General features: G+C 34.5%; 1 pseudogene; it reads left to right on the top strand.

The window, feature by feature from the left end:
* The first annotated feature begins 1,113 nt into the window (after positions 1 to 1,113).
* LOC149241517 (mitochondrial carnitine/acylcarnitine carrier-like protein pseudogene) lies at positions 1,114 to 1,839 on the top strand (annotated as a pseudogene).
* The last annotated feature ends 7,056 nt before the right edge of the window (positions 1,840 to 8,895 follow it).

Genomic DNA, 8,895 nt, shown 5'->3' with positions numbered 1-8,895 from the left:
TTTTGGAGTAGAATGCATCGGTTTCGAACACAGAGCCTAAACGACCTGTGCCACTGAATTTAAGCAACGAGGGGTTAAATATTACCCCAACTCCTGATGTTTTCAAGGTTAAGAATACCAAGAATTTTGTCAGAAAAATGCAGATGGGGGTGGATAGTATATTCCAGCATAGGAGAATAAAATGAAGGCAACATCACAATATTCCAGCATAGGGGAATAAAATGAAGGCAACATCACAGAACACTGTGAATACAAATTTCCATCACTGTAAATGAAATGACAAAGACAGAGTGGTCTATTGTTCCAAATGTCCAAAGAAGTATTGTCTTATCTGCATTCGAAAATAATACTAAGGAGCAAGTATATATATATATATATATATATATATATATATATATATATATATATATATATATATATATATATATATATATTTGTTCTTTCTAATGGTTTTTCTTTCCATTTCTATACATGTATAGAGGGCCATTGTGCCTACTTACGGTAACTAATATTTTGCCTGTTATGGCAGGTCAAACCTTGTGTTTCCAAGCCACCACAGGTGAGAAAGTTATCCTCTGGCATAATTCAATGCCCTTTCCGATTTTCTAACCTCTAATTCCTCTAAGCTTAATATGGGTTTTTAATGGATTTGATATTTGTACAGGTGGGTACTCAACTCCTTCTAAGCTCAAATTTATCTGCCGCAAATGCTATCGAGGATGAGCGCCCCAACCAACAACTGACTTCCAGGTTCTGTTGCTTCTAAGTTATTGAATCTTGGTCCATCTCATGCAGGGTTCTGCTTGTAGGTTTTCCGCTAGGTTACATTAAGTTGTTTTTACTGTTGGACAAGGCATGTTGATCAGGTGAGCAATTCATCCGCCTTCTTTGTACAATTTGAGTGGACTTGAACACCCATTTTAAGGTTCTATGTACAATTTGAGTGACCTTGAACACACATTTTAAGGAAGCTTTCTGCATTTAGAATACTTTCGTTTATTGAAAACTAAATAAAAGGATGGATTTTATTGATATTAAATGTCAGATAGAGTTCCACATAAAGTAAAGCCGTGTGTTGTAGATATTAGGTTTTAGGATTAGTCGCTTCCAATTATGGTAATCGTTGTAGCAAAGGATCTAATTTCTAGCACTGTTGGGGGAACAACACAACTGATATCTGGGCATCCCTTTGACACAATTGAGGTGAAGCCCCAGAGTCAATCATTGCTTCTTCCTGGCCAACATCTTCGCTATGTCGGTGCAATGGATGTTGTCAAGCAGAACATTGCCAAAGAAGGCCTCACAGGGATGTACAAAGGAATGTGAGCCCCTTTGTCCATTGTCACAGCTTGCAATGCAGTTGTGTTTAGTGCAAGAGGTCAGATGGAAGCCCTATTTAGGGTTGAGCCTGGTTTGCCACTGTAGGGCAGCAGGTGGTGTGTGGAGAAGGGGTAGGGATTGCTTATCTTTCTTGACTTACCCAACTAAGCTTATCAGATGTAGATTGCAAGCTCAGAGTGCTTTGGCTACTACTTCAGTTGCAACTTTAGGGGTAACAAGAGTGACAGCTTCTATTAAACACAATGGCCTAGTTGATGTAGCTAAGCATGTCTTAAGATCCGAAGGACCCAGAGAATTGTTTAAGGGCTTTATCCTACTTTATTTAGGGATGTATCTGTAAATGGAATTGCATATGGCACGTATAAGGTTATGAAGCCGTTCATGGCACGCCGACATGATGCATCTCAATTGGGCATGGGTACCCTGCTTGTTTCTGGTGGGATTTCTGGCGCTTCTAGCTGGACACTTGTATATCCAATTGATGCTTTGAAGAGTTGAAGAGTGTCATTCAGATTGATGAATTTCACCATCCAAAGTATGTTGGTACAATTAATGTCATCAAGAAACTTGTTGCTTTAGAAGGGCTTAAAGGCTTGTCGAAAAGGCTTGGTCAAAGCCATGGCCAGAAGTGTTCCTGTCAATGTCGTCTGCTTCCTTGCTTATGAGATTACCAGGTTGAGCTTGGGATGATGGGAACTTCAAATCAACTTGTGTCTAGTTACAGGAGTTCAAAAGAAACAAAGCAAATTGGGAAATGGCATGTTCGTTATTTGAAAGTTGTTTAGGGCTCATTTTTTATTCTCCATTCTTGGTTTGGGTGAGCTCTGTTGTCTTTGATTTTATTCTACTGCATAAATTTCTAACGGGTTTCCATCTTCCTCTCTCATCAGGCATAATAGCTAGACGTTCAATGTTCTCTTTGGTGCCTCTGAACAATTTACAGTCATACCTCTATTCGGTTTATACATGATTGAATCGAAAATAAAAAGCATGAGGGGCCTTCTTCTCAGAAGCGAGGAATTCTGAGAGTGAAGTGCATCTGGTTAATCAAGTATGTATCCATAAGATCGCTCGCTTTTCTCTTTGAATTAGTATAATCTATTATATATTTGCAAGTTCATTTTCCCAAGTGGTTTGATATAGTAGCTTGTAATTGGACAATTTAATGGAAAATGCAAACACATGCGACATCATTTCTTCTTTACAAGTTAGAATAGTTCACTTTCCCACGTAGCTACAAGTTAGAATAGTTCACTTTCCTGTGTGGCTACAAGTTAGAATAGATCACTTTACCGTGTGGCTAGATATTATAGCTTGTAATTGGACAATTTAATGGAAAATGCAAATGCATACACCATCATTTCTTTATAAGTTATGTACTCTAATACTGGGATGTCAAAATTGTAATGCAATAATTTCTTTTTATTAAAAAATAAAAATAAAATAAAATAAAATAACAAAAATAAAATATTCATGAATATAGGATACACTTAGAGGCTCACTTCTTTAATTGAATAAAATAACAAAAATAAAATATTCATAAATATAGGATACACTTAGAGGCTCACTTCTTTAATTGAAGTTGGGTTGTGAAAAGTGTGTAATGTTTTTTTATTTATTTTTAATAAAACTATATAAAAAATAGATAAAATTGGATAGTCTAAATGCTTTATATAAACAACTTCATTTTCTTATTTTTAATATTTGTTCAAAATTTCACCAATTATTCCGAAGTCATATATCTCATATATTTATGAAGAAATTTAATGATATTACAATTTTGTTTAATTATCAAAACTTTAAAACATAGTGCTACCTTAAATTTTCATATTCAACTACTTGAAAATAAGACCTTTACAAAATTAAGTAAATTAAGTAACTGTGATGACCATTGGACTCCCACGATAGTGCATGCTAGATGGAGAAGACATTATGCTTTATTTTATAGGTAGGTAGGAGTTTGGGTTTGAACGAGACACTTTGTTTTATTTCATAATTATGAAGTCAAAGTGAGTTTTAGGTCAAATTCAAATTAAATTCAATATGGAAAAAAAATTAGTTGTCTAACAAGAATATATATATATATATATATATATATATATATTATTTATTTATTTAATTAATTAATTAAAAAAAATCCAATTCTCAACCATTATTATCTAATTAAAAAAAAATCCAATTTACTATCTAGGAGGGTGAAAAAGGAAAAATCCTTAAATAAATTCAAATAAAAGTTTGGAACACAAGGAACCAAAGTTAATATTCTATGGTAAATGCTTTGGAATTTTTGTCCTTGGAATATCAATTGTATTTCAAACTGGAGATGGATCAAGGCTTTAAAGGCATGACATGATAAGGTTCGTGTGGATGCATTCTACAATGCGATTGAGACTACTTTTGAAGGAATTTTCCTTACCATTGAAGACAGAAATACACATGATAGTGATTTTCATATTGTGGCAATTTAATGAGGGGTTCCAAGACATCCTTCCACTAGAAAAATATCGTTTGATATTTCACAACATCCAAGACTAGTCGAGCTTTTTCTAAATAGTCCAAAAATTGCTTCAGATGTGTTACATGAGATATCATGGGAAAAGCTTGGTTGTTACATTTCAAAAACAACAATTGGATCAATGGATCGATTTATCTCTAGAGATATTGACCAAAACAAATTTGTGCATGAGTTCAAGCCAGCTTTCGTGGAGGATTAAGAGAAATGATGAAGTTGCAACGATTCATATTCAAACTTCACCATAAATTGGATGTTTTAATAAATACATTTCTAAGAAAATATCTTCCAGGGGATGACAAGAAAGAAGATTCTAGGGCCACTAAATTAGGTCACATGCACTCATCATTTCAATTTTTTTCTTTCCAGTGATTCTTAATCCTCTTCACTCAATATTACTAGTAGTCTCCACAAGAACACAAGACGAGAGATAAATGTGGCCTATATGACTACTGATAAATTTGTTTTGCTGAAACCACACCTAGAATCCAACACCCCATTAGTGCAATGTGTTGTTTATTGAATTTATAGGGTTGATTTGTGAACTACATTGCTGATTCATAGGTTTTAGAGCTGCTGAGTGCATCTTTTTTTTTTTCCAATAAGAAAAAACCCACATATTTTCATTATCAAAAATTAGTTACATATTCAATATTTTTTATGTCATCCCCATACATCTTTGATCCCTTTATTATGCCCCTCAAAATTATATCTTATTTCATCATTACATATAAATAATATATAAATTCAAAAGATCTACCTTTCCATCTTTATCGATCTTCCTAATCTATCTTACCTTGGTTGATCCTATTTAAAATATCTAAAAGTTTTCTTCACAAAAAGAGAAAATAATCTTTTTAAGTATCAACAATATCAAACAGTTGTTTATAGAAATTGTCTATGAAGATCCTTTAGATTTTTATACTTCTGATCTTTGAAATGTTTCATTATCAAAAGCAGAGTAATTAATCATACGCAATAATCCACAACGTCCATCCTTAGATAGGATATTTTCCACACACTTTTTCTCCTTGTAGATGAGTGAGAAGGATAATCTCTAAAAAGACTTGATTAATGTTCTAATCCATTCCATCCAATGAGTAAGTTATGGAAAAAAGAAATTAGTCAGCAAAATGAACATGTTAGCATTGCTTTGAAAAACAATCATGCAGGGCTTGTGTCTGATTCTCTACAAAGTGTCTCTACAGATGCATGAACACCATTTCCTACAATCAAGTTGAGTATAAGAAGAAAATATACGAGTGAAAAAAGAATAGACCAAGGTGCAATTGATCTAAAACATGACAAAAGTGTTGGAAATATCTGTGAGATTTTGGAAGAATTATTTGACATAACAAAGATTACCAGTGAAGAGGATGGTGAAGAAGTGGGTAAATGGGTTCTCTTTTCCACCATGAGACATCTTTCCAAAGAGCTTATGGCAGAAGAAATAAATACACTCTACATCTTGCTCCAATTGGACATATTGTCAAACTATGGGATATAATCAATTGCAACATATTACACACTATCAACAAGGTTGTTTTTCAAAATGACTTGAAATGGAAGAATCTTGAAACTGTAATTAAGTCATGCATCCCACGCCTTCAGTCACTTATCAACAAAACAATTGTTGAAATCATACCAGAATCAAGTCACCTCAGAAAGCTGATTATTATATATGTTGGAAGACAACTAGAGATTTGTCGGGCTTTCGACTAGATATTCAAAGCCCACCCCAATGGAGTGTGCCTAGGTGGGGAGTACATTGTCTTTGTTGGATTAGAAGAGCATATACGTCTCGTTGCAATTTTCAAATTTAAAGAGGAGGAAATTGATCTCGTACGCACATTCTTTCCCACATGTGAGGACAAATTCTTTAGTTATCCATGAGAACCTAATTGTTTAGACATTGAGATATATGCAATACTATAGAGTTCCATTGTTTTCCCTAAGATACCCCTTCGGAGAGTCGATGGCTCAATTGCAGTTTTACAATTATTGGAAACACCATTTGTGAATTTGATCAATTATGCATCATTGGTTTCTACATATGCTGTAAGGCATAGGTGTGTTGCTTCGGAATTCTAAGCTTTTTTTCTGGACTCCACCATGTTCAAGGCCCTGTTGGAGTGATCAATGCATCAAAATATTGTTACCTAGAAGGATTTGATGCAATCAACAATGTTGATGTTGGGAAATGATTTGGAATACCTCTTTGAGGGACACACTGTCACGATTTTGTCAGGTTATTCATGGGACCTGATGAAATCACAGATAGGGCACTTCCTAGATTTGATGGCACGGGTGTTGAAATCTGTATGCTCGCTGAAATTTTGAGGAGGTCTGGGACACTGATTGGAATTGATATTGTTAAGCATCGTCTAGCAGCATGTCACACTATGTTACAAAAGACTGTTGTCGACTTTTTGTCATTGATGGGACTTCATTTTTTCTTTTACTTTAAAGAAAATGTACGGGGCTATTAGGCAGCAGTTAACATGAAATTACTGGAAAATACCTTCATTCTACCCAAGAGACAGTAATTAATGGATCAAATGCAACAAATCTTCAGGCTATCTCCTGTGGCGAGTTTGGTTCACCTCAAGATGAGTCAATTGATATTATCGTGAATGGGCATCCAAAAGGACATGGAGAGAGACTCCATGATTCAAGAAAGGAAAAATCCTTAAATAAATTCAAATAAAAGTTTGGAACACAAGGAACCAAAGTTAATATTCTATGGTAAATGCTCTGGAATTTTTGTCCTTGGAATATCAATTGTATTTCAGACTGGAGATGGATCAATGCTTTAAAGGCATGATATGATAAGGTTCGTGTGGATGCATTCTACAATGCGACTGAGACTACTTTTGAAGGAATTTTCCTTACCATTGAAGACAAAAATACACATGATAGTGATTTTCATATTGTGGCAATTTAATCAGGGGTTCCAGGACATCCTTCCACTGGAAAAATATCGTTTGATATTTCACAGCATCCAAGACTAGTCGAACTTTTTCTAAATAGTCCAGAAATTGCTTCAAATTTGTTACATGAGATATCAGGGGAAAATCTTGGTTGTTACATTTTAGAAACAACAATTGGATCAATGGATCAATTTATCTATGGAGAGATTGACCAAAACAAATTTGTGCATGAGTTCAAGCTAGCTTTCGTGGAGGATCAAGAGAAATGATGAAGTTGCAACCATTCATATTCGAACTTCGCCATAAATTGGATGTTTTGATAAATAAATTTCTAAGAAAATATCTTCTATGGGATGACGAGAAAGAAGATTCCAGGGCCACTAAATTAGGTCACTTGCACTCATCATTTCAATTATTTTCTTTCCAATTAAATGTTGTAGGTAAAGAATGCTTGAAAATGGGGAAAACACAAAACCACAAGATCTTGCATATACTAGTGGTATAGGTTTACAGGGCTTTCTCAGTATCCATTCTCAAAATCACCTTATAAGGATAACTTAGAAATGTCACTATTTTTCCAGGACAACTATCATGGAAAATATCCAAAAGGAAATAGTGATTCATGTCACAGTATATCCATGACAGTTAAATTGAAATATTTGAACAAGATTTCAAAGCTTGATAGTGAACACATTTTGGAAAAGAAGGCTTTGCTCTCTTAGGCTGTCGGCTCAGAGCGGCCATCACATGTTACAGAATATTTTTTATTGGTGGATCTTTGGCTTCAAGGTCTATAACTACATTACAGTTTCTGGATGTCACTCATGTTCTATGCTTTTGTGCTAATCAATTTAGTCAATCAGAAGCACAATATCGAGACCTTTTTTAGTATAAAAAAATTGGGATGTATAATGTTGATGATGCAAATATTAGCTATATTTTTCAAGATGCATCTAATTTCATAGAGAAGGTTGAAAAGATGGGGGATTTGATTATTGATTCCATATGGCAGTGGGTGAAAAATAGATTGATTTTCCTAGAGTTGATCGACATTTTCCAATTGGGAAATTTATTCCACGAAGAAACAACAATTTTGATATTGCCTTGTTTTTCCTTATCATCCGACATATAGGAAGAGGCCCTTGTACACTGAAGATGGTGAGCGTGCTTGATCATTTGAATTCAAGGAACTATAGATCTCACATGTGTGATAGGTTTTAATATGATAACAAATTCTTAGTTTGTAATTATATCAGGCTTGGATTGTCAGTAAGTGAAATCATATTAGTGTTGTAGATGGTTTTTTTGTGGGCCTGCAGCCCTTCATAATGATCTTTAGTGGAAATCTCTATTTCAGGGGAGCCAATTTTGGGGTCTATAGCTACATTGGTTTTTAATTGGTGAAGACTGCATTCTGTTTAGCAAAGCATTTGTGATTGCTTGTGTCAATTTCATAGAGTTTGATCTGTATGGAAATAGACACAATTTGTATTGTCCAAACATATTCATTCTATTGTTTTGAATACACTTCGTCAAACTGCTAACAATTTTAAGGTGAACAAAAATCAAAGCACTCCAGGTTGCTTAGTATGCCTAGCATAGTAGTTTTCTTTGTTTACATGTATTTCCATGATTTGGCAAACATTTATGTTGCACTGGTTGTGAGTTGTTAATGGTTTCGTATGTGGATTATGATTAAATAGTTCTTCGAGGAGATGTAATGGTATGCTGGATTGCATTTGAAATATTTGTCTGGTGAGGCTTAGTTTGATGTTGAATTTGTGTATCTTTGGATCTCAAAATCTGGAACTATCTTATGTTAGGTTTGTATTATAAACAATGACTGGAAAACTTCATTCACCTCTTTTTTATGCATGTCATGACGTGGGTGTCGTTTGGTATTGTGTTGTGATCCATGACTCGTATAATGTGCTAACCAGGGGTTGCTTTAGCATGATAAATGTGTGGCTGACACATACAATGCTTGCTATTTTGTTTTGACTATTTTACTTGTCCTCTGGAAGGAACTTGCAAAAGAAGAATGGAGATCAAGATGGGAAGACCAGCTATACAATTTAAAGCAGAGAGCTAATGTTAGAGATGTGGGTCAAG

Source organism: Pinus tabuliformis, chromosome 8 (assembly GCF_031772625.1).
Source record: "Pinus tabuliformis cultivar Carrire ecotype Pingquan chromosome 8, CPIR1, whole genome shotgun sequence".
In the NCBI taxonomy this organism is placed as follows: domain Eukaryota; kingdom Viridiplantae; phylum Streptophyta; class Pinopsida; order Pinales; family Pinaceae; genus Pinus; species Pinus tabuliformis.
This window is presented reverse-complemented; position numbering and strand designations above follow the sequence as displayed.